The following is a 25812-nucleotide window of genomic DNA, read 5'->3' as shown; positions in this document are numbered from 1 at the left end:
ATGGAGAGGACATGATACGTTCCAATTTGGCCTTAAAGTACACAAGTCATAGGTTTTATCTGACATCTCAATAGTGCCAAAGAAAAGCTTCAATCTCCCTTCTCCTTTATCAACTTGCTCAGCTATAACATACATTTAATAATTGTGAACACATGACCAGATATACATTATTATGTTTTAATGACCAATCAATGCCAGTTGTGAAAAAAGTGTGGCCTTCAAAATGCAATGATCAAAAAGTAGTGAAATCAAAGATGACAGTCCAGAATGGCTGCAATGATGTTATTGCTATATTCTTGACAACATCAACCTTGTCCCTAGATGATCTTCTTGGCTGTCCTTTGATTCCAAATCCTGACTTTTTTGAAGGCCACAGCTTTACACAGCTTTACACAGCTTGAGTGCTGGATACAACAATTAGAAATACACAGAAATAACAAAATAAATTTCAGTAAACTTTGTTGCACAGTATTTTTAGGACCACTACATGTACTCTCTGAATTTTATTGCAAAATATTTATATCATGTATGCTCAAATGAACATAAGTCCTTTATCATTGACTTGTGTATATAGTAGTGCTGCTACATACCTAAGTAATTCAGTTACCATTCTTTTGTGGATGCATATGTGCGCTTTTCATACAGCCAAGCTGTTTTAAATGAGTACACACACATTACAACACATAGCTACATAATGCACTATCAATTAACTTTCACAAATCTTACTGAGAGTTCCACTAATAAATACTGTGAGCCTTTTGTTTTCTTGCACCGGTTCAAGATAAACATCTGCAAGAACATTCTTCATTTTGTCATGTGAAGTACCTATAAAATATGATATGAGAAAAATTTAAAATTAAATATTGAACACAAACTGATTATATGACTACAATGTGTGGATTTGGAATTGTATACTCAAGGATGAATATAAGGGGGGCAGTGGCAGATCTAGATGGGTTTCTGTGGTTTTGACAGAAACCCCCTTTTAAATTTAGCTTATTGTTATTGTTATTAGTGCTTTACAGTGACCAGCACTGAAGGTCTGGCAGCAACATGTGCTACAGCCTTAGGATTACCTAACCTAATTTCAAGGACTTAGACTTAGTGACTTACAGCTGAAAAGATGTAACAGAAAAGGGGCCAAAGTAAGGAAAAAATCCCTCCTACCCCAGGATTTGAACTGCAGGTCACTAGTTGGGGCCACACTCAGTCTCCTCCAGGATAGATGGATTTTCTTCCTTAAACCTAAAGTATTTATTGTTATTAGTGCTTTACAGTGACCAGCATTGAAGGTCTGACAGCAACATGTGCTGCAGCCTTAGGATTACCTAACCTCCTTGAAATTAAGTTAGGGTTGCAGCACATGTTGCTGTCAGACCTTCAGTACTGGTCAATGTAAAGTACTAATAACAATAAATACTTTAGGTTTAAGGAAGAAAATCCATCCCTCCTGGAGGAGACTGAGTGTGGCCCTGACTAGACATTGGGTGACCTGCAGTTCGAATCCTGGGGTTGGAGGGATTTTTTCCTTACTTTGGCCCCTTTTTTGTTACACCTTTTCAGCTATAAGTTACTAAGTCTAAGTCCTTGAAATTAGGTTAGGTATTTCATGGCAGTCTAATTGGCTTTATTAATGTTGTATTGATAATTTGCCATAGCAAACAACCATATATACCACTGCACTTCAGTGGAATGTATGAAATTACACTTAACTACTATAACATGATTTATAACTATTAAACCCTACAACACTTCATTTTTCATCTCCCACTACATTAAAAATGATCGAGATACTCTAATAGAGCAGTCACCTAGCTAACTACTCTAATAGAGCAATCATAGCTACAGCTTAGTCACAGCTTTCCCCTACAGTTAGCTGTAGTATCTACAGTTTAAGGCAATGGTAAATGTTGACTAAAAGTAGCTTTCTAAAATCTTCTTAAATACCTTATTTTTCAGCTATACCAACTTTCAGGAACCCCTCTTTTAAAAATCCTAGATCCACTACTGGGGGGTGCATGGGGCTGAAGCACTCCCCTCCAAAACTTTACTACCTTTAGAACATGACAAAGAACATTTGCCACATCTTCGACTGTCAGATATCAGTGAATCACATGATCTCTACTGTTCCAAGAGTAGTGGGAAGGTTGTTAGAAAGATGGTAGAAGCTACAGAACAGATGTAGTTGCAACTAAAGCATACATGGACAAGGAAAGATGGAAAGAGTGAAAATAAAAAAGCTTTTCTCTTCTAGAGAGGGTATCATCTTGTATTTCAGTGGTAAAACTGCTAATAAGCTGTTAAAAGACTAAATACTCTAATGGAACAGTCAACTACTCTAATAGAACATCCATCATTTAATATTCTTTAAACTTTCACTCAAACCATACTGCAGCATTTATGCTGTGTCCTTTGTATGAATGCTAGTTACCACTGCTAGTAAAGTGACTCACAGTGCTTATTCAATTAGGCACAGTCAAATTATTACTAATGCGATTTCAGAAAGCTAATTTTCCTGTGAGGAGATGCCCCCAGATCCCTAGATTAAGTGTGCTCCTCATGCTGCATATTGTACTACTGCCACATTTTAAAGCTACCACTATAGTTGCCTGTAGCCTAACACCCCTCCCCCCACAACTTGGGAATTCCTAGACCTGCTCCTGATACTGAAGCTATAAAATGACCTCTACTATTTTTGACATAAAATTACTCTACATAACATCATCATTGCTTAAATATTGGTGGATGAGAACTTGATAATTAATTTTTATAATGTGGCCGATATATTCTATTTTGCATGGGAGGAAACAAAGCACCAACACATATATTGTGTAACAGTATACATACTGTATGGCCAATTATACACATAACTGCACTATGCTTGCTTGTACAGTATAGTTATGTAAATATTAGGCAGATACTGTACACAAGGGCATATATATATGTGTGTGTGTACCACTTTCACATCTCAAATCAAAGGAAAGCCAGTGCATATATATCACATATTGCACTGACTCAAAATGTTAACAAGATATACGATCTCATTAAGGCAGTGCATATATCTCGTTACACACTGCCTTAATGAGATATACGCACTGCCACCAGTGCGTATATCTCGTTCACTTGAGACATTGCATACCTGCATACCTAATAGGTATGCGCACTATATCCAGAAATCATCAGATTTCTTTGATGTTATACTGTTATCCTCTTCACTTATATAGGGAATAAAGCAAGCTGTGATTGTGGGATTGAATTCTCCAAACAACCTGTGATTGTGGGATTCAATTTTAATACATCTACAGTAGTTTGTTTTTTACTTTTGTAAATGTAGCAATTAAAGTAACATAATTAACACTAGTCTCCTAAAATTGTTATATTAGCAATAATAAAATCAAACTACTGTTTGATGTATTAAAATTGAATCCCACAATCACAGTTTGTTTGGAAAAATTCAATCCCACAATCACAGCTTACTTAGTTTCCTATATAAGAGAAGAGTATAGCAACTAAAAATTTTGCCAATTAGGTGGGTCTACATGCTAAAGTAGAACATCATACAGTATGATAGTAACTGTATAGTAGGGACCACAAAGCAGTAGGCATGGCCCATGAAATAAAATCACCCAAAAACCTGCCTCAATTTTCCCTGACAACGATGAGGCAGTATTGGTGAGGTAAAACGAAGCCCAAACAAGCTTTCGGATCGACCCGAAACGCCTTCAACAAGTTGCTACGGAATTTTAAAAATTTTTATTCGACAGAATTTTCTACTGACTGAGTAAGTAAGTAACTGACTGATGCCTTCAGACAAGCGTAACTCGATAACAGGTAAGGCTACGGGCTTGATTTTTTCACTGTTCGACGTCGCTTCGGCCCGACAGGTGCCTTTTGGCATACCGCAGTATGTACAATGCATTCTTCATGGACTTACCAGTGTCCTCCTTTGTGTCCCATTCATCTTTGCTGACAGGGAAAGGTGTCGATTTGGGTGAGCATGTGATGGCTTCCCTTCGAAACGGAAATCGTCTGTATTTTTCATAGTGGCTATTTTGATTGCAAAGGCATTTTTCAAGCAATTCTTGATTCGTATTGCTGTGTAACGGGTTGAACATAGCCGACAGCGAATCGTAATGGATACTTCACTTTTCAGATGATAATTGATATAGCTGGGGTGTGTGGTGCCATTTCAGATGCGGTATGCGTGGGTTCACCAGACATAATAAAATTATTTACAAAAAAAGTTAACAAACAAGTACATGAAACAATTTGGAATTTTCAACTAGAGTAGGGACCATAGCACATCGATAAAAGTACTGAAACAAGTTGGAGTAGTCCATGATATTAAATCACAGTAAAAGAATAAGAAGTGTTATATCCCTACTGTGCATTTCCGTTATCTTGAGCACAGTAGGGATATAACACTTCTTATTGTTTTACTGTGATTTAATATCATGGACTACTCCAACTTGTTTCAGTACTTTTATCGATGTGCTATGGTCCCTACTCTAGTTGAAAATTCCAAATTGTTTCGTGTACTTGTATTAGTTATACCATGGGCACTTGTGCTTTTCCTGTATATACGCACTCACCCTCGGGCCTGCGGCCCTCAGGCTTGTGCATATATATCAGGCAAAGCACTCATGCCCATGGTATAACTATTACATATATATATATGTACCACTTCACACCTCAGATCAAAGAAAAGCCAGTGCATATATATCACATATCGCACTGACTCAAAATGTTAACGAGATATATGTACTGCTACCAGTGCTACCAGTGCGTATATCTCGTTAAGGCAGTGTGTATATCTTGTTACACACTGCATTAAGGTGGCGGTTACCTGGAAGTCGTGGTTTTGAAGCAATTGCAAACGAAGCCATACGTCCTGCCACAAAAATTCATTTATTGCGTCATGTGATTAGTGTTTACATAATAATTAAAATGGCAGCTGTGCATACTCAGGCCCACTGCCTTGTAACAAGAAGAAACTTGTTACTATTGTGCGAGTATTATTAAAGAAGACATTCACTAAAGTAAGTAGAGTAGTGTAGAAGCTTTGTTTATGGGGATTCGAGTAGTTCGCGCGAAACTTAGGCGGCATACGCCATTCGTGGTTTTGTATGGTATGCTAAAGTGTTAGTACAACTTTCTGCGTCAGTTTTTTTCTTGTATACTAGTGAGGGAGACCACTGTATTAGCGTAAAATAAGCGATTGGTTATTGTAGCAGGGCCGCATGTTGAAAAAAAAGATTTTTGTACTGCCTGTCGATGTTACAGCAGGTTTTAGGTCCCTTCGCAGTGGCCAAAAGGGTTACAAAATCCCATAGCTGTGTTTCAGCCTGGCATAGGCTGAAGTTGTGTTGATTGCGCCCTGCTTATGCTGTTAAAGAATAAATTACACATTTTACTTTGCCATAATGTGCAACAGGCTTTGCGTAAACTGACACCAAAAATATTTTTGCATGCTCTTACAATCGGCTCAATAGCATTATAGTTCAGCATCTAGTGGTCGTACAAATCATCATGTAGGTAGAAGAAGAGCTGGTCTACGATGTAACGGTGTTTGCTTTCGCGTAGCTCTACAAATGTGTTCACAACAGAATTTTAAAAATATCCTTTAAACCGGAAATTGTGAGGTAGCCGTCACCTTAATGAGATGTACGCACTGCCATCAGTGCGTATATCTTGTTAACTTGAGACATTGCATACCTAATAGGTGTACACACTATATCCAGAAATCATCAGATTTCTTTGATGTTATACTGCTATCCTCTTCTCTTATATAGGGAATCAAGCAAGCTGTGATTGTGGGATTGAATTCTGCCAAAAAACCTGTGATTGTGGGATTCAATTTTAATACATTAACAGTAGTTTGTTTTTTTACTTTTGTAAATGTAGCAATTAAAGTAACATAATTAACACTAGTCTCTTAAAAATTGCTATATTAGCAATAATAAAATCAAACCACTGTTTGATGTAATAAAATTGAATCCCACAATCACAGTTTGTTTGGAAAACTTCAGTCCCACAATCACAGCTTACTTGGTTCCCTATATAAGAGAAGGGTATAGCAACTAAAGATTTTGCCAATTAGGTGAATCTACATGCTAAAGTAGAACATATTAGTTAGTGCTTTGCCTGTATATACGCACTCGCCCTCAGGCCTGCAGCCCTCGGGCTTGTGCGTATATATCAGGCAAAGCACTCTTGCCCATTGTATAACTATTACAAAGATATATATATATGTACCACTCTATGTAGGCAGTTCAAAGGCCCCGCCAGTGCCATAATTTGTATATGGCACTCTTGCAGATGTAGCAAGTGCATTATAACTTATAATGCACTGGTTGCAGTTTTGCAGACCACAACCAGTGCATTATATGTTATAATGCACTGACCACATTGCAATATAGAGATATTGCACTGGCTGTGGTTTTGTACAGCAATGCACAATTGCCGGCGGCCAAGACTGCTACGACACCTCGCCTAATAGGTGGAAAGACACCTCACAGATCACTCGAATTCTTTAATAGACTGACATGTAAAAGTCGATTGTGGGCCATAATGTCACCACTACGTATAATGTTTACCAAGCAGCCAATGACAATCGGAAAAACCATCGTGGTGGCCACAACTCTATTCTATGTACATACAAATGTACTTATACACCTTACTAGTCTGGTGCCATCTTAGCCCAGATTAAACTGTAGTCCACTTCGACAATGACTCAATAAAACTATTATATTCTCACCTTTATGTTCAATTGTGGTAACCAGTTTTTGTCATGCCACCAGATTCGAGTTTAGCCAGTGTGAATAGTAAGAAATAGACTAGTATCATTTAGTAGTTAGGTTTTGTTTACTTAAACCATCTATTAGCTGTTTTTTTTCACTTGAGAGAATCACTATGACGATTAGTCTGGCGCTAAGTCTATATGGCGATTGAGTGATCACGCTGGCATGCTGAGCACTACATGATGAGAGTCAAAGGTTAGTGATATAACCCATAGCGTACTAGCTTTCAATATCTCAGGTGGCTGCAGTACTGTAGAGGGAACGCCATCGCAACATTTGGCTTGGTTACCCACAATTGATGCTAGAAACCTGGCCTTTATAAGTGTTACAGTTGTCTAGTGAGACTCTCCCCACCTATTAGGTGAGTAGTACATGACAGTTATAAAATGTGCACTCATGCTCTGCCTGTATAAACGCACTTACCTTCGGGCCTGATGGCCCTCAGCCTTGTGCGTTTATATCAGGCAGAGCACTTGTGCCTGTTGTATAACTATGTAATGTACCACTCTCACACCTCAGATCAATGGAAAGCCAGTGCACATATATCACATATTGCACTGGCTCAAAATGTTAACAAGATATACGCACTGCCTTAAAGAGATATACACACTGCACCAGTGCATATATCTCGTTTAGGCAGTGCGTATATCTCGTTAACTCAAGACATTGCACACCTAATAGGAGTGCACACTATATCCAGAAATCATTAGATTTCTTTGATGTTACACTGTCATCTTTCTTCTCTTATATAGGGAATCAAACAAGCTGTGATTGTGGGATTTAATTTTGCCAAATAAACTGTGATTGTGGGATTCAATTTTATTACATCAACAGTAGTTTGTTTTTACATTTGTAAATGTAGTAATTAAAGTAACATATTTAACACTAGTCTCTTAAAATTACTATTTAGCAAAAGTAAAGTCAAACTACTGTTTGACGTATTAAAATTGAATCCCACAATCACAGTTTGTTTGGCAAAATTCAATCCCACAATCACAGCTTACATGGTTCCCTATATACGAGAAGGGTATAGCAACTAAAGATTTGGCCAATTAGGTGAATCTGCATACTAAAGTAGAGCATATTAGTTATACTATGGGCACTCATGCTTTGCCTGTATATACGTACTAGCACTTGGACCTGTGGCGCTCGTGCTCGTGCCTGTGGAGCTCGTACATATATATCAGGCAAAGCACTCTTGCCCGTGATATAACTATTACATTTTCATATACACAAGCATAGGCGGTGCTTTAACTGTTATATTGTACTTCCTGGCCGTCTGGCTTGGAGTGATTTTCTCTAGTACTCAAACACTGTAATTTTCGGTGATCAGGATATCAGTAAGCATTTAACTAATCTATTTCTAGTCGTGAAACGAACTAATAAGATTAGTTTTAGCGATTTACAATGTCACGCACATGATCAATTGTGCTGTCTTAGTGGAATTGTGTTTTAAAAGCTTTGTGATAAGACAGTAAGTGTTTATACAATCTATTCCCAGCCGTAGAACAAACTCGTAGGATTAGTTTGGCTGGTTTTGGTGATTTACAGTGTGTTGTTTATGTAACATTCCTTAAATAAATTCTCCATGTAACTGTACTGTATTTGCCATACATAACTGTACTGTATATATATCTAATCCAAAACAGCCAAGCTGTAAAAAAAGTGTGCGGCCCTCAGAAAGGCTATGGTGAAAAAAGATGTGAAATCCAAGGTGGCGGCCAAGAAATGGCTGTGATGGTAGGTTAATGGTAAAAATTTTAATAATGACAATTTAGGTAAATTTTGTGAAGCGGCACAAAAATTCACCTGAATTGTCGTTATTAAAATTTTTACCATTAACCTACCATCACAGCCATTTCTTGGCTGCCACCTTGGATTTCACATCTTTTTTCACCATAGCCTTTCTGAGGGTTGCACACTTTGTTTACAGCTTGGCTGTTTTGGATTAGATTTCATTTCTTTTTGTATTTGTATACCCCAAAGCCGGCCTATGGCCAGCTTTGGGACTTTTTTAACCTATGTTTTTTTCTTTACTACAGGAAGAAGCAAAGATGAAGTAGACTTACTTTAAATATTTTATCAGTAAATGTACAAATTATATATAATATACTGTATAATACATATGTGACCGATTTGCGAAAAGGGGTCTTCCACACACATCCAATTTGCCAAATTTGACAATTGATAACTTCAGATTGGAAAAAGCTATTGCCTTGATATTTGGGCAGTGGTGAGCACCACTATAGCTGAATACATGGTGAAATTTTCAGGTTAATATGTTACTTGAACACTGAGTTATGGTCTCCACCGTTTACGGAATTGGATGTGTGTGGAAGACCCCTTTTCGCAAATCCGGTCACATATATTGATTACAGAAATCTCCATGGTGGTTTCTTTGTAACTGAACACTCTACAAGGTGACTTCTTCTAATTGCTCTCTCTACAGGGTGAATTGTTTGTAGCTGAACGATCTACAAGGTAACTTCTTCTAGCTGATCTCTCTACAGGGTGATGTGTTTGTAGCTGAATTTTGTATAGGTGATTTGTTTGCAGCTGAGCTCTTTACAGAATGGTTTCTTCGTAGCCGAACTCTCTAAAAGGTAACTTCTTCTAATTGATCTTTCTACAGGGCAATTTGTTTCTGGCAGAATTTTCTACAGGGTGATTTCTTTGCAGCTGAACTCTCTACATGGTGGTTTCTTTGTAGCTGAACTCTCTACAAGGTAATTTCTTCTAGCTGATCTCTCTACAGGGAGATTTGTTTGTAGCTGAACTATCTACAAGGTAACTTCTTATAGCTGATCTCTCTACAGGGTGATTTGTTCGTAGTTGAATTCTGTACAGGTGATTTGTTTGCAGCTGAGCTCTTTACAAAATGGTTTCTTTGTAGCTGAACTTTCTCCAAGGTAACTTCTTCTAACTGATCTTTCTACAGGGTGATTTGTTTGTAGCTGAACTATCTACAAGGTAATTTCTTCTAGCTGATCTCTCTACAGGGTGATTTGTTTGTAGCTGAAATCCCTACAAGGTAACTTCTTCTAGCTGATCTCTCTACAGGGTGATTTGTTTGTAGCTGAACTCTCTACAGGTGATTTGTTTATAGCTGAACTCTCTACAAGGCGATACTTCTAGGTGATCTCTCTACAGGATTCCTTGTTTCTAACTGAACTCTCAACAGGGTGATCTGTTCATAGCTGAACTTTCTACTGGGTGATTTGTTTGCAGCTGAACTCTCTAAATGGTGGTTTCTTTGTAGCTGAACTCTCTACAATGTGACTTCTTTTAGCTGAATTCTCTACAAGGTGACTTGTTTCTAGCTGATCTCTCTACAGGGTGACTTGTTTCTAGCTGAACTCTCTACAGGTGATTTGTTTGCAGCTGAACTCTCTACATGGTTTATTTCTTTGTAACTGAACTCCCTGCAAGGTGACTTCTTCTAGCTGATCTCTCTACAGGGAGATTTGTTTGTAGCTTAACTCTCTGCAGGTGATTTGTTTGCAGCTGAACTCTCTACATGATGGTTTCTTGGTAGCTGAACTCTCTACAAGGTAATTTCTTCTAGCTAATCTCTCTACAGGCCGATTTGTTTGTAGCTGAACTCTCTACATGATGGTTTCTTTGTAGCTGAACTCTCTACAAGGTGATTTCTTCTATAGCTGATCTTTCTACAGGGTGATTTGTTTGTAGTTGAACTCTCTACATGATAGATTCTTTGTAGCTGAACTTTCTACAAGGTGATTTCTTCTATAGCTGATCTTTCTACAGGGTGATTTGTTTGTAGCTGAACTATCTACATGATGGTTTCTTTGTAGCTGAACTCTCTACAAGGTAACTTCTTCTAGCTGATCTCTCTACAGAACAATTTGTTTGTAGCTGAACTGTCACATGATTGTTTCTTTGAAGCTGAACTCTCTACAAGGTGATTTCTTCTAGCTGATCTTTCTACAGGGTGATTTGTTTGTAGCAGAACTCTCTACAAGGAAACTTCTTCTAGCTGATCTCTCTATAGGGAGATTTGTTTGTAGCTGAACTCTCTATACATGATTTGTTTGCGGCTGAATTCTCTACATGATGGTTTCTTTGTAGCTGAACTCTCTACAAGGTAACTTCTTCTAGCTGATCTCTTTACAGGGTGAATTGTTTGTAGCTGAACGATCTACAAGGTAACTTCTTCTTACTTATCTCTGTACAGGGTGATTTGTTTGTAGCTGAACTTTCTACAAGGAAACTTCTTTTAACTGAGCTCTGTACAGGGTGAATTGTTTGTAGCTGAACTATCTACGAGGTAACTTCTTCTAGCTGATCTCTCTACTGGATGATTTGTTTGTAGCTGAACTATCTACAAGGTAACTTCTTCTAACTGATCTTTCTACAGGGTGATTTGTTTGTAGCTGAACTATCTACAAGGTAATTTCTTGTAGCTGATCTCTCTACAGGGTGATTTGTTTGTAGCTGAATTCTGTATATATAGGTGATTTGTTTGCAGCTGAGCTCTTTACAGTATGGTTTCTTTGTAGTTGAACTCTCTACAAGGTAACTTCTTCTAGCTGATGTATCTACAGGGTCACTAGTTTGTAGCTGAATTCTCTACATGGTGGTTTCTTTGTAACTGAACTATCTACAAGGTGACATCTTCTAGCTGATCTTTCAACAGGGTAATTTGTTTGTAACTGAACTCTCTACAAGAAAACTTCTTCTAACTGATGTCTGAACAGGGTGAATTGTTTGTAGCTGAACTCTCTACAGGGTGATTTGTTTGTAGCTGATCTCTATACAGGTTACTTATTTCTAACTGATCTCTTGAATTCTGTTCAGGGTGACTGCTCTATTAGGATGACTGCTCTATTAGAGTATCTCGATCTCGCACTTGCTACACCAAGTTGGATTTCGTGTTATAACTCCGTGGCTTTAAGTCTGATCCTTCTACACCATTGAAGAGCCTTTCTAAGATGATAACTCCATCTGTACAGCGATTTTCAAAGCATTACCCCAAGTGGTTTATCTGGTAGGCGTGGCAAGCATAATAATAATAATCAATAGCATATGTAACTCTTATATCCCCATAGAATATCATTGGTGCACAAATTTGAAATACAGGCAAAGAGACAGTGCATGTGCATCATTGTATTGCAATATCAGAAGTAGACAAGCTACTCCACTATTCTTCTAGTACAGTGTATGTATTTTAATACCAACTGGTAAGTGATTATCTTATTGTAGTTATTTGGCTGTCCTTTCTAAGCAGTGGAATAATTAAATACACACTTCATCTGTACACATGCCATACAATTTTTGCCTGTATTTATTTAATAAAAGTAACTCATTACACATTAGGCCACTTATTGTTAATTTTATGTTTCAGATCAGGAAATTTGCTGTATGGCAAGGCGGGAGGGAGGTTCATTATTCATTATTCATTATTTATACCATGTATTTTCAAACTTTAAAAGACAATAATGGTGTCACACATAAAACATAAAATTGTACAATGTACACTGATTTCATAGACCTATATTAATGAAAGTTATGTTCGCTTTAATACAGGGTCTTTCGACTTCTTACAAGAGGTGCAGATGGGATATGAGTTTCCTACGGTGTGCAAGTTGTTGGTACAGCTACAGTAGTAGCAGACTTGATCATTACATCCTGATGAGTAGTACAATTTCTCCATAGGGTCATAGCATCTTAAATCTCGTACATGTACATTTGAAAGTTTACCAGTCAAGTGAAGGTCTGCTAACATGGCACCACAAGTGTAAGACAATCCAGTTCTGAACTGTTTTTCCACTTGCATCCTTTGGCTGCAAGGAATAAAAGAACGTCGTTTCTAAGTTTTTCTTTTCCATTTCGAGGATTTGGGTTAACATCTGGTAACTGTTTACTGCAGAGTTCGGCTTGTGCTGCCATCATGATTTGAAACGCATTTCTGTACTGAAAATTCGACTGAATCACCGTTGTCGTCACTGTTGTCACACCAGATTCACTAGCAGATCGATCGCGCATGTAGTACTTGATAAATTGGCCAAAGGTAGGAGTAATCTCAGTAATTTGTAGATCAGGATCCACCAAATCTAACAGGTCCTTTCTTTTACCAATAAAAACTTCTGCAATGCTTCCTACTGTTCCATCATGCCGTGGCGCCACTTTCTTGGAAATAACTTCAGTGAAAAAGGAACGAAAGAAGGAGGATGAATTTTGGCAATTTGCCAAGGCAACAAAGTACTGTTTGTCGACTTGCAGAACACAATAACATTTACAATATTCGAAGCCATGCATACTAGCTAACTGAATAACTCGCACAAAAACATTACAAAAATTTTTAAGTACAAAAAATAATGGAAAATTAGACATGACATCACAATAATGACTAAATTTAGGCGGTGCAGCAAAGCAATGCGGGAGGGGGATCTGAAACATAAAATTAACAATAAGTGGCCTTACTTGCAACTGCACTATTTAGTTACAGTCATTTACATATTACCCATATAATAAAGTAACTATAATATTATTACATATTATATTACTTTGTGTCCACAGCCTTAAGCTGTCACGTGTGCAACTACCACCTTATCACATGACAAGATTGCATCATTGGACAATGTGTAAATCTTGGCTATAAGTAAGAAGATGGTGAATAAGCTTCATTCAGTAGGTTTCGTTATTTCATTGTGGCTATAGACGTTACTCAGTGGATAACAAAAGAGATTAGTAACTTTGTTACTTGTAGTAATAGTATTACTTAATCTTAGACTAGTTACAGTAACTTCATTACTTTTTTAATGCATTACATTCGTAAGTAAAGTAACTTGCATTATCTTACCTGTTTTTATAGCGTATTTCGTTATATTACATAGTTACCACAAAAGTAAATAATTATTATGTAAAGCGTTAAATAAATAAGTAACACGTTGACTGCTCCATGTCTGATATCCTAGATCAGCCCCTGCAAGCTCTACTATAGTCAAGACAGTTTCCAAAGTATACTTACTGGATCCTGTGGGTCTCCCCTTTATTTTTACCAAACAGGAATTAAGGCATACATGAAAGGCAAAGCCTGTACAAGGTGCCTGCCTACAGAAACATACATTCATACATATACCTACTACAAACTACACAACAAAATACAAAACAGAACAAAAAAGGACTGAAAACGAAGTTAATTAACACATAAGTAATTATAACTGAAGCCAGAAAGACTTTAAATTACTATCTTCAAGGATATGTAATGGTATAGTGTTACAGAGAAAAGTTCTGTTGACAAAATATGAATATCTCCGAGAGTTGGTGGTGGTATAATTATGCCATTGAGGAAATTGACCGAAAGGAAACTTTGCCTTGACTGGAGAGAAGGAAGGTGAAGTTGGGAGCAACAATCATTTGAGAAAATAGTCCAAGAGCTGGTAAATGGATACTACAGCTCCCACAGATCAAGCTGCCCACTTTCGCAGGGATTCTATTAGCTGGATATTCCCCAAATTATTGGATTCCATATATGACTGCAGTATACTCTAGTGTTGGCCGGATGATAGCATTGTATGTGGTAATTAGCTGCACGGTTGCAACCAAACATTGATCTGCGTAAATAGTCCGAAGATTTGGTGCCTTTGCTGGCAACAAACTTGCAATGCTTAGACTAATTTATGGAATCTACCTGCACACCAAGATACTTCACAGGATTATACCTCTAGGTTGATGGTTAATGGAGTATAGTGGAATCAGTTAATTTGTAAGTGATCATCAAAGCTTCACGTTTTATGGGATTTAACTTTAGCTGCCAATGACTAGCCCAAGAAGAAATGGAAGTGAGGTCATCTTGAAGGGAAGAACAGCGACTAATATGTAAAGAGCAGTCAGCACAGCTGGTAGCTATGTCCCTTACTGCATAGTTTAAGTGCACTTAGCTATACATAATAGGAAGCAGCTACATACACACATTAGACCTCACAAGGCCGGAGGAGACGGTCCGGTTGGTCAGGCCTGAGCCGGACCAATAATCTGGAGTTGAACCGACTAGCTGACCAGCTCGAACTACATTACTCTCATGCAATCTTTGGACGATCACATCTACTTGTAGCTACGTACATTTTACAGATGTTATTGAAAATGCATGACACGAGTAGTTACCTAGTTTCTCAGCCTAACTAAAGCACAGAACTACACGTATAGTACCTCCAAATACCTTACAGTATTGTTTTGCACAGAAATGATTGTGGGTTCTACGTACAGTATCACGTGTGCTGACAGTTGGCATTTATCACGTGTAAGGCAGGTGCCTTCTTTGATTCTAAACCAGCACACTTATATCACATCTTCATAAAATAATCATTAGCATTCCTTGGCTTGTCTCTCTTGGCTTCTTTTACTGGGCGAAGGGCTGGCAGTGACAAACCAGATGACTCATTCCGCGGCAAGAAGCTGTACACCCATACATTACATGGTTGCCATCTGGATGAGATATGTTGAGTAGAAATCACTCCTCTTCAACTACCCACTCGTCCTGTCGAGATACTGAGCAAACTCTCAGTCTCACCCACATCGCACCATTTTCGAATACAGATTTTTTTTTCCCGGGCTGGATGGACTGCCCTTGCCTACCGCCCCCAGCACAAAGAAAGCACGTGCTGGACAACTGAATAAAAAGGACCAGATTGCTAAAAGTTTAAAAGTCCCTGTGCTCATCAATGCGGCCCATCTCAGGAGAGGCATCAGAGGAGCGATGCGAGATGGACCTACTTCCACGTATGCACATTGTAGCTGACCGAAGTAGAGAAAAAGACAATGTGCATCGGATAAAAGCCAGAGTCTGACTGTAACTAGTAGAGCCGCGGCGAGATAGATGGTCAGCCAAACGACGGTAGAAAACTATTGCCTCCCTTCCCATACCTCCAGTGGTTGCAAACACAAGGGGGGTGAAGGAGGCCTGCTCAACCTCTTCGAATACTGATTGGTCTCGTGACTGTCCACCAGTATATTTACGTGATGATCCGTTCACTTCATACAAACCAGTATAGTAGCAAGATAGTAGTATACTGTATTTTTGTAGCTGTGTAGCTTTTTATTGTAGCTGTGTAAATTCACTGTATAGTAATCAAGACACACGGTAGTGTGTCGTGCGGCCCAAGAAGCCGGCGCGCCACACCGTGAGTATATTGACAGGAAGAACGAAAACGTCATTTTCACACCTTTGTATCTCGGTGATCACGTATCTGATTGGAACCAAATTTGCTACACAGTTGCCCGCCAGCCAAGGGAGTCTACATTCCAAATTTGAAGGAAATCGCTCCAGCCATTTCCGAGATACGAGCTGCCAAAGTTTCGTTTTTTTTTCTTCGTTTTTTTTTCTTCTTCGTCTTTTCGCACACTTGCAAAAATTGCTATAACAAGCAAACGCGTACTCCGATCGCCTTGAAATTTGGCACACAGAAAGGGAGTCCAAAGGGGAATCCTAGCATCAAATTTGGTACAAATCAGATGAATGGTTCAGGAGTTATGACCGATTATTCGCGTAAAACAAGATCGATTTGTTGTCACGCCTACAGGGTAAACCGCTTCATGGAATGAGTTGAAAATTGCTATGTAGATGGAGTAACCATCGTAGGAGTGCCTTTTGGTGGTTTGAAAGGAATCAAGATAAAGACCACGGAGATATGACACAAAACCCAACCTGTGTCACAATTACGCGATCGATTTTTATGAATAAAAAAGTATTAGTTTTCATGCCTACTAGGCAAACCGCTTAGAGCAATGAGCTGAAAATCGGTGTATAGCTGGAATAATCTTCATAGAAAGTCCTTGCAGTAGTACAGAAGAATCGGATTACAAACCACTGAGTTATGATTCGAAAGCCAACTCCGTGTAGCAAATGCGAGATCGAGATACTCTAATAGAACAGTCACCCTAATAGAGCATTCGGCTAATTTATTTACTCCATTATAGAATCTTATTACATCACAAGTTATTCTGTAGGGAGTTCAGCTGCAAACAGTTAATCTTATAGACAGTTCAGCAAGAAGACAGTCACCATGTGGAGAGTTAAGCAAATATACCACTATAGAGATTCAGAACATTACAAGTCACACTGAAGAAAGTTCAGCTATAAACAAGTCATGCACTGTGTAGAAAATTCAGCTACAATTAAGTCACTCTCTAGAGAATTCAGTTACACAGAATTCAGCTACACACAAGTCACTGTGGAGAGAGTTCAGCTACAAACAAATTACCCTTTAGAGTGATCAGCTACAAACAAAACACTTTGCAGGGTGTTCAACTGCAACAAATCAATTACCTTTAGAGCGATCAGCAATGAACAAATCAACACAAATCTACCTGTAGAGAGATCAGCTAGAAACAAATCACCCTGAAGAGAGTTCAGCTACAAAAAATCACCCTGTAGAGACATCAGCTAGAAACTAGACACAATGTAAGGAGTTCAGCTACAAGCAATCACCCTGTAGAGAGTTCAGCTAAAACAAATCAACCTGCAGAGAGATCAGCTACAAACAAATCACCTTATAGAGAGTTCAGCTACAAACAGATTACCTGTAGAGAGATCGGCTACAAACAAATCAACCTGCAGAGAGATCAGCTATATACACACAAATCAACTTGTAGAGAGATCAGCTACAAACAAATCACCCTGTAGAGAGATCAGCTAGAAACTACACACAATGTAAGGAGTTCAGCTACAAACAAATCACCCTGTAGAGAGATCAGCTACAAACTAGACACAAAGTAAGGAGTTCAGCTACAAGCAAATTACCCTGTAGAGAGTGCATCTACAAACAAATCAACCTGTAGAGCAATCAGCTAGAAACAAATCACCCTGAAGAGAGGTCAGCTACAAAAAAATCACCCTGTAGAGAGATCATCTAGAAACAAATCATCCTGAAGAGAGGTCAGCTACAAAAAAATCACCCTGTAGAGAGATCAGCTACAAACAAATTGCCCTGTAGAGAGATCGGCTACAAACAAATCAACCTGCAAAGAGATCAGCTACACACAAATCAACTTGTAGAGAGTTCAGCTACAAACAAATTACCCTGTAGAGAGATCGGCTACAAACAAATCAGCCTGTAGAGAGTTCAGCTAAAACAAATCAACCTGCAGAGAGATCAACTACAAACAAATCACCTTATAGAGAGTTCAGCTACAAACAAATTACCCTATAGAGAGATCGGCTACAAACAAATCAACCTGCAGAGAGATCAGCTACACACAAATCAACTTGTAGAGAGATCAATTACAAACAAATCACCCTGTAGAGAGATCAGCTAGAAACTACACACAATGTAAGGAGTTCAGCTACAAATAAATCACCATATAGAGAGTTCAGCTACAAACAAATCACTCTGTAGAGAGATCAACTAGAAACTGGACACAATGTAAGGAGTTCAGCTACAAGCAAATCACCCTTTAGTGAGTTCAGCTACAAACAAATCAACCTGCAGTGAGATCACCTACAAAAAAGCACCTTGTACAGAGTTCAGCTACAAACAAATTACCCTGTAGAGAGATCGGCTACAAACAAATCAGCCTGTAGAGAGTTCAGCTAAAACAAATCAACCTGCAGAGAGATCAACTACAAACAAATCACCTTATAGAGAGTTCAGCTACAAACAAATTACCCTATAGAGAGATCGGCTACAAACAAATCAACCTGCAGAGAGATCAGCTACACACAAATCAACTTGTAGAGAGATCAATTACAAACAAATCACCCTGTAGAGAGATCAGCTAGAAACTACACACAATGTAAGGAGTTCAGCTACAAATAAATCACCATATAGAGAGTTCAGCTACAAACAAATCACTCTGTAGAGAGATCAGCTAGAAACTGGACACAATGTAAGGAGTTCAGCTACAAGCAAATCACCCTTTAGTGAGTTCAGCTACAAACAAATCAACCTGCAGTGAGATCACCTACAAAAAAGCACCTTGTACAGAGTTCAGCTACAAACAAATTACCCTGTAGAGAGATCGGCTACAAACAAATCAACCAGTAGAAAGATCAGCTACACACAAATCAACTTGTAGAGAGATCAGCTACAAACAAATCACCCTGTAGAGAGATCAGCTAGAAACTAGTCACAATTAAGGAGTTCAGCTACAAGTAAATCACCCTGTAGAGAGTTCAGCTAAAACAAATCAACCTGCAGAGAGATCAGCTACAAATAAATCACTTTATAGACAGTTCAGCTACAAACAAATTACCTTGTAGAGAGATCGGCTGTAAATTAATCAACCTGCAGAGAGATCAGCTACACACAAATCAACTTGTAGAGAGATCAGCTACAAACAAATCACCCTGTAGAGAGATCAGCTAGAAACTAGATACAATGCAAGGAGTTCAGCTACAAGCAAAATCACCCTTTAGTGAGTTCAGCTACAAACAAATCAACCTGCAGTGAGATCACCCACAAAAACGCACTTGTACAGAGTTTAGTTACAAACAAATCACCCTGTAGAGAGATCAGGTAGAAGAATTCACCTTGTAGAGAGTTTATTTACAAAGAAACCATCATATAGAGAGTTCAGCTACAAAGAAATTACCCGTAGAGAGTTCAGCTAGAAGAAGTCACCTTGTAAAGAGTTTAGCTACAAAGAAACCACCTGTACAGAATTCAACTACAAACAAATCACTCTGTATAGAGATCAGCTAGAAGAAGTTACCTTGTAGATAGTTCAGCTACAACAATTCACCCTGTAGAAAGATCAGCTAGAAGAAGTCACCTTGTAGAGTGTTCAGTTACAAAGAAACCATCATGTAGAGAGTTCAGCTGCAAACAAATCACTCTGTAGAGAGTTCAGCTACAAAGAAACCGCCATGTAGAGAGTTCAGCCTCATACAAACCACCTTGTAGAGAATTCTACTACAACAAATCACCCTGTAGAGAAGAAGTTACCTTGTAGAGAGTTCAGCTACAAAGAAACCACCATGTAGAGAGTTTAGCTGCAAACAATTCACCTGTAGAGAGTTCAGCTAGAAACAAATCACCCCGTAGAGAGATCAACTGGACGAAGTCACCTTGTAGAGAGTTCAGCTACAAAGAAACCATCATGTAGAGAGTTCAGCTGCAAACAAATCACCCTGCAGAGAGTTTAGCTACAAAAAATCACCCTATAGAGAGTTCAGCTAGACGAAGTCACCTTATAGAGAGTTCAGCTACAAAGAAACCATCATGTAGAGAGTTCGGCTATAAAGACACCACCATGTAGAGAGTTTAGCTGCAAACAAATCAAATGTTACAGAGAGTTCAGCTACAAAGAAACCATCCTGTATATAGTTCAGCTACATTTCAAGTCACCCAGTAGAGAGATCAGCTGCAAAAAAAAATCCTGTGGGGAATAATGAGCATGTAATAAATATATGTATATAATTTGTATAATTACTAATAAAATCAAAAATAATTGAAGTACTAAAATTCTTCTTTAAGTTCTTTTCTTCTTCCTGTGGTAAAGAAAAAAACACATGGGTTAAAAAAAGCCCCAAAGCCAGCCATAGGCCGGCTTTGCAGTATACAAATACAAAAAGAAGTGATATCTAATCAAAAACAGCCAAGCTGTAAAAAAAGGTGCAGCCCCCATAAAGGCCATGGTGAAAAAAGATGTGAAATCCAAGGTGGCGGCCAAGAAATGGCTGTGATGGTAGGTTAATGGTTACATTTTAATAACGGCAATTCAGGTGAATTTTGTGCCGCTTGGTCTTGGCACCAAATTCACCTGAATTGTTGTTATTAAAATGTAACCATTAACCTACCATCACAGCCATTTCTTGGCCGCCACCTTGGATTTCACATCTTTTTTCACCATGGCCTTTATGGGGGCCGCACCTTTTTTTACAGCTTGGCTGTTTTTGATTAGATAGTAATTATATCCTAGCTAAAGGGGGCCATGCTGCATGGGTTCCATGTGAAATTTGGGGGGAATGTTGCAAGTTGCTAGCTAGTTTTACGTTAAAATTTAGCATCAATTTTAAATTTTAAGGCATTTTCAAGCCTTTAAATTGCAAAAATTCTGCAGCTTCTGGGGGTTGCACCCCCAGATCTCCCTTGAACTGCTAATTGCTAGCTATAACTAAATGAACCATACAGCAAGTTTCATGCTGTGTCCCCTGGGTATGTCAGGTCCGAGGTCAGGTCTACAATTATACATAGTATAGAAAGTCTGAAGAACATCAGATAGGCTTGAGCATATTTATATAGCTAGCTAGCAGTGAAATATCACTAAAATTGCATATCTGAGTGTCTAATTTTCAAAAATTTCCTGTGGGGGCATACCCCCAGACCCCCCTAGAATGCTCGTGCTTCGCACTTCGCACACTGTGCAACAGCTCCTCTCTCATTGGCATGTATATAGTAGCAATTTCAACATTATAGTCAATGGCCTGACCAACTCAATTTTCCCTTCTCCGGCCCTGCCTCACTGTATAATCATGCACTGTGTAGCTGGATGTAGTCTAGCATAGCCAAACCATTTTTCCTTCTTTGTATTGGTTAGGAAGAAAAGTTTTCTTCCCAACCCAATTAGCTACACTGAAAAGATAGTGATCTAGTCCGGCTACACGAGACCATAGATTAAGGTGTTATTATTATTATTATATTTGTTACTGTGCAGAAATCAAAAAGATTGTTGTGCACAGGTGTGATCATAATGAATGTTCAGGTTAGTACAAAACTCATCTAAGGTAGGGTAGTGTCTATAATTATAATCTTTGGCGAGACTAAGCCGGATGCATACTGAGCTAGCTACGTACGAGCTATACAAACAAAGCAATGCACACGGCACACACATTCAGCATACCCTACTAGCTAGCTATAATAATAATAATCAATCGGTGGCAACAGCTATATACGTGATAGCTACTTACCACACGAATCAGAAACGCACGAGGCTAGGGGCTGAATCTTTGGCATTAATGAATCAATTGGAATCACCATAAACAGTGCTGTAAACCAAACGGTGTACTTCAGTGCCCTCGTCAGTGCCTCAAGCATTGCCAAACTCCTGTTAGTAGCTATCCTGAAAATGCGGTCACGTGTTTATTTTGTCAAAGTGAACCTGCGGCCCACGGTTATCTCAGGTCAGCCGCTCACGCACTTCATTCAATATGAGGCCAGTTAGGAAAGATGATATGAAAGTGTTGTCAGCGTCAGGAGGCGCATCGCTTCTGTGATTGCCATTTCAAAGTAGCTACGTACGTAGGCACCAGCCTATTATGCTTTTAATTTTACCTATTTATGCTATGCTGCAGTGCTAAAAATTTTTGCCTATTATGCTCATAATTATGCTCAAAATTATTGCCACAATTCCAATGTTTTGTTACTTTCTATGGATAATTATTATTTATTATTATTATTATTGTTACTGAGCAGACAGCACAGCTGATATGCTCAGGAAAAAAAGCAATCATAAAATGAATTTAGCTACGTAGTTACAAAGATTACAGTTATTGAGTTCCATACAATGTTTGCAGTTCCGCTGAAAAAGAGTCAATATTGATGCTCTCAATGATGGAAGATGGTAAGTTGTTCCAATCCTTAATTGATCTGGAGAAAAAGCTCTGTTGGTATGAATAATTTTAGGCGGATGAGTTTGGTAGTATAAAACGATGTGGGTGATATAGTCTGGTGGATCTTGTCATTGAAATGAAATGAGGAGGAATTGATAGTGAATAATATTGATGTATAATTTTAAAAAGTGCTTGTAGTCTGGATATTTTACGTCTCAGCTGAAGGCTTGACCAAGAAAGATGCTGTAACGATAAACTTTGGCTTATGAACAACTGGTTAAATGTAAAAAGTGCTTGTTGTGCATTAAAAATTTGGCTGCATTGTAAACTATAATAACAGTCATGTCAGATAATTACTTAATGTCATATAAGTGGCATTGACTGTTTTATTATTGTAAGTCAACCTTATTCTGTGGTATGCATTTTTGTTTACAATATGAGAGTTATTCTGCCTATTATGCTAGCATTGTGCTTGATGCTTTCAGGTACCTATTATGCTCAAAATTATGCTGGCATAATAGGTTGGTGCCTATACGTATGTGATAGAACCCCCCCCAAAAGAAATCCTACTTGACTCTAAAACATTTACTGAAATACACAGCTACGCATGTGTAGCTAACGCACGCACGCACGCACGCACGCACGCACGCACGCACGCACGCACGCACGCACGCACGCACGGACTTTTATGAAAGCATTTACAATTTGGATCTCCAAGCTACCTACAAGGTTAAATAGCTGATAGTACTTATGCCTCTGTATAGCTACAGGATTTTGAGATGTTCTATAGTTATTACAATGGAATGAAACTTATACAAAGGAGGGGGATTATTAAAGATGACAGAGAAATGGAAAAATGCAAAGGAGGGAATTATTTTAATTAGAAGACTGTATAAGTACACAATTTATTGTGATTCAAGAAATGGATACTTCACCTATTGGCTTTGTACATGTACAATGTGTTGAAAAACAAGCAAATTACTATATAGTAGCTAGGCACATGCAGTTACTCTTACAGTATTATCCTACAGTATAGTAATACTGTATGTTAGGAAAGATACATTTTCAACTCCACACAATTGACTAAAGCCGTTCTTCCTTGCAGGAGACATTACAATACAATTCATACATACAGTACAACTACAAAAATAAACACTACAGTTATAAACAAGACAGTACATGCACAAAATAATCCTAACAAAAACTATTAAAATGGTGTCTGTTAATAGTATTGTGGAGGGAAGCTAGTACACTGTTCTACCAATGGGATGCTTTACATCCAAAGAACTGTTGTAAGAAGGGAAAATTGATCAATATGGAAACACAAAAAATGACTTAACCCTTGTATGATAATGAGTTTGGGTGCTACTAAAGTGCATAGGTGTCTCCAAGGGAATACGTCTAGTATGATGGTACTGGTAGATGTACACATGCGTAACTGCGCATTTCAGTAAATATTTCAGGGTCAAGCAGGATTTCTCTTTGGGGGTTCTATCATTGTAGCTACTTTGAAATGGTAATCACAGAAGCGATGTGCCCTTGTAGTATGATGGTACACAAACAGAACAAAATTGACTGAGATATTGAAACGGCGGCCAATGCAAATGCTGGTAATACAGCAATAGGTGATCATGATTTCGGGGATTTAAATTCATTATTAGATGAACAGCTCTATTCTGGAGACGCAGCAGACGTTGTGATAACTGTTGAGTCAGAGAGGGACCCCACACACGTAAAGAAAGCATAATAAAGGTGAGATAATATAAAAGAATCGATTAAAGGTTTAAGCAATTGAGTACCAGAGTCCGCTTGTGTGAATTGATCATGTGAAGATGTATGCCATCTTATTACAAGCATTGGATACTTGATTAGCCCAGGAAAGGGTAGGGTCAAATATCACCCCTCTGTTTATCCACCATCTTCAAGATTACTTCATCAACTACAATGGGAGGATAATCTGCCAGCTTCTTACGATTACCACAAAACCACATAACATTAGATTTCTTAAAGTTTAGCATCATTCAATTGCCAGAAATAAATTTAAAAACTAACTGCAGCTAAGAATTCATTGAAGCATGTGCAGCTGCTGCTGCAGGGATGTGTCCACAGCAGGTCAGGATGGTGTCATCAGCATACTGAACCAATTACCCATCTGTAACTTGGAGTAGCAGAAATCAGTTTCCACAATAGCTTTATGGTACCATGACAGTATTGGTTAGGTAGAATCAAGCCCAAAAGTGCCTCCAAAATGGCCAAAAAACGCTTCTTCAAAAGCCCTTCTTCTTCTTTATATAAGTTCTTATGGATTTTTAAAAAAAATTATTTAGTGGAATTTTCTATACTGACTGTATAATTTGGCTCTAATGGCATTCCACTAATCCATAACAAGTAAAAGTTTGTGCATCATGTGCTAAGAACCAGATTTTTGCACAAAGCTTTTAGCAAACACACATATGTGCTTCATATGTAAACTATATCCACCACAAAAACACCTTCGCTGTAAAAAAGGCGCGCCCAAGAAACTACAAGTACCTGGAACCCAATGTAAAAAAACAAAAAGAAAACAGCTCAGCTGAAGTGAAAAGTAACTGGTAACTTAAAGAGCTGATATCTGAAGCGGCCAAGAATACAATTACTAAAGTTTAATCCATGCAAGAACACCTTAGCTATAAAACAGGTGTGTACATGAAAGTAACTGGCAACTGAAATGGCTGATATTTGAAGCGGCCAAGAATGAATGGTCATATACAACTAATTCAAAAATTTAACACTGAACCTTTATAATTCAGCTGTGTTCTATATTCACTCTTGCTGCATCGTAAAGTAATTTCTTTTAACTCTAATTGGCTGGTAATTTGGCTGCCTTTTTTTGCTCTATTATACTGACTATTGAAAAAGGCGGCCAAATTACCAGCCAATTAGAGTTAAAAGAAATTACTTTACGATGCAGCAAGAGTGAATATAGAACACAGCTGAATTATGAAGATTCAGTGTTAAATTTTTGAATTAGTTGTATATGACCATTCATTCTTGGCCGCTTCAGATATCAGCCATTTCAGTTGCCAGTTACTTTCATGTACACACCTGTTTTATAGCCAAGGTGTTCTTGCATGGATTAAACTTTAGTAATTGTATTCTTGGCCGCTTCAGATATCAGCTCTTTAAGTTACCAGTTACTTTTCACTTCAGCTGAGCTGTTTTCTTTTTGTTTTTTTACATTGGGTTCCAGGTACTTGTAGTTTCTTGGGCGCGCCTTTTTTACAGCGAAGGTGTTTTTGTGGTGGATATCACTCATTTTTGTCAGTGATAGACTCTACATTTGGTTTAAAAGGTAATTTTTTTTTGGAAATGAGCAATTAACATTAATGCAGAATATTATCTTGGAGAGTCAGTAAAATCCATACATAATAATGATTGTTTCGTAACACCGTAAATTCGGAAGTATGAATTTAAAATGTAGTATGACTGTTCTATTAGAGTAAATCTATCTTTACTGCCTGC

The 25812-nt window shown here is 38.2% G+C and overlaps 1 long non-coding RNA gene across 1 annotated transcript in view; it reads right to left on the bottom strand.

The window, feature by feature from the left end:
* LOC136263288 (uncharacterized) overlaps positions 1-25812 on the bottom strand; it is a 27751-nt gene continuing 1939 nt past the window's right edge. The window contains exons 2-3 of the long non-coding RNA XR_010704541.1: positions 727-825; positions 1-122 (exon numbers count right to left, since the gene is read on the bottom strand). This is a non-coding gene — a long non-coding RNA (uncharacterized lncRNA). The remainder of the gene's footprint in view (positions 123-726; positions 826-25812) is intronic.

The sequence above is a fragment of the Dysidea avara genome, chromosome 8 (assembly GCF_963678975.1).
Source record: "Dysidea avara chromosome 8, odDysAvar1.4, whole genome shotgun sequence".
Classification (NCBI taxonomy): Eukaryota; Metazoa; Porifera; class Demospongiae; order Dictyoceratida; family Dysideidae; genus Dysidea; species Dysidea avara.
Note: the sequence above shows the minus strand (reverse complement) of the source record. Positions and strands in the feature narration are given on the sequence as shown.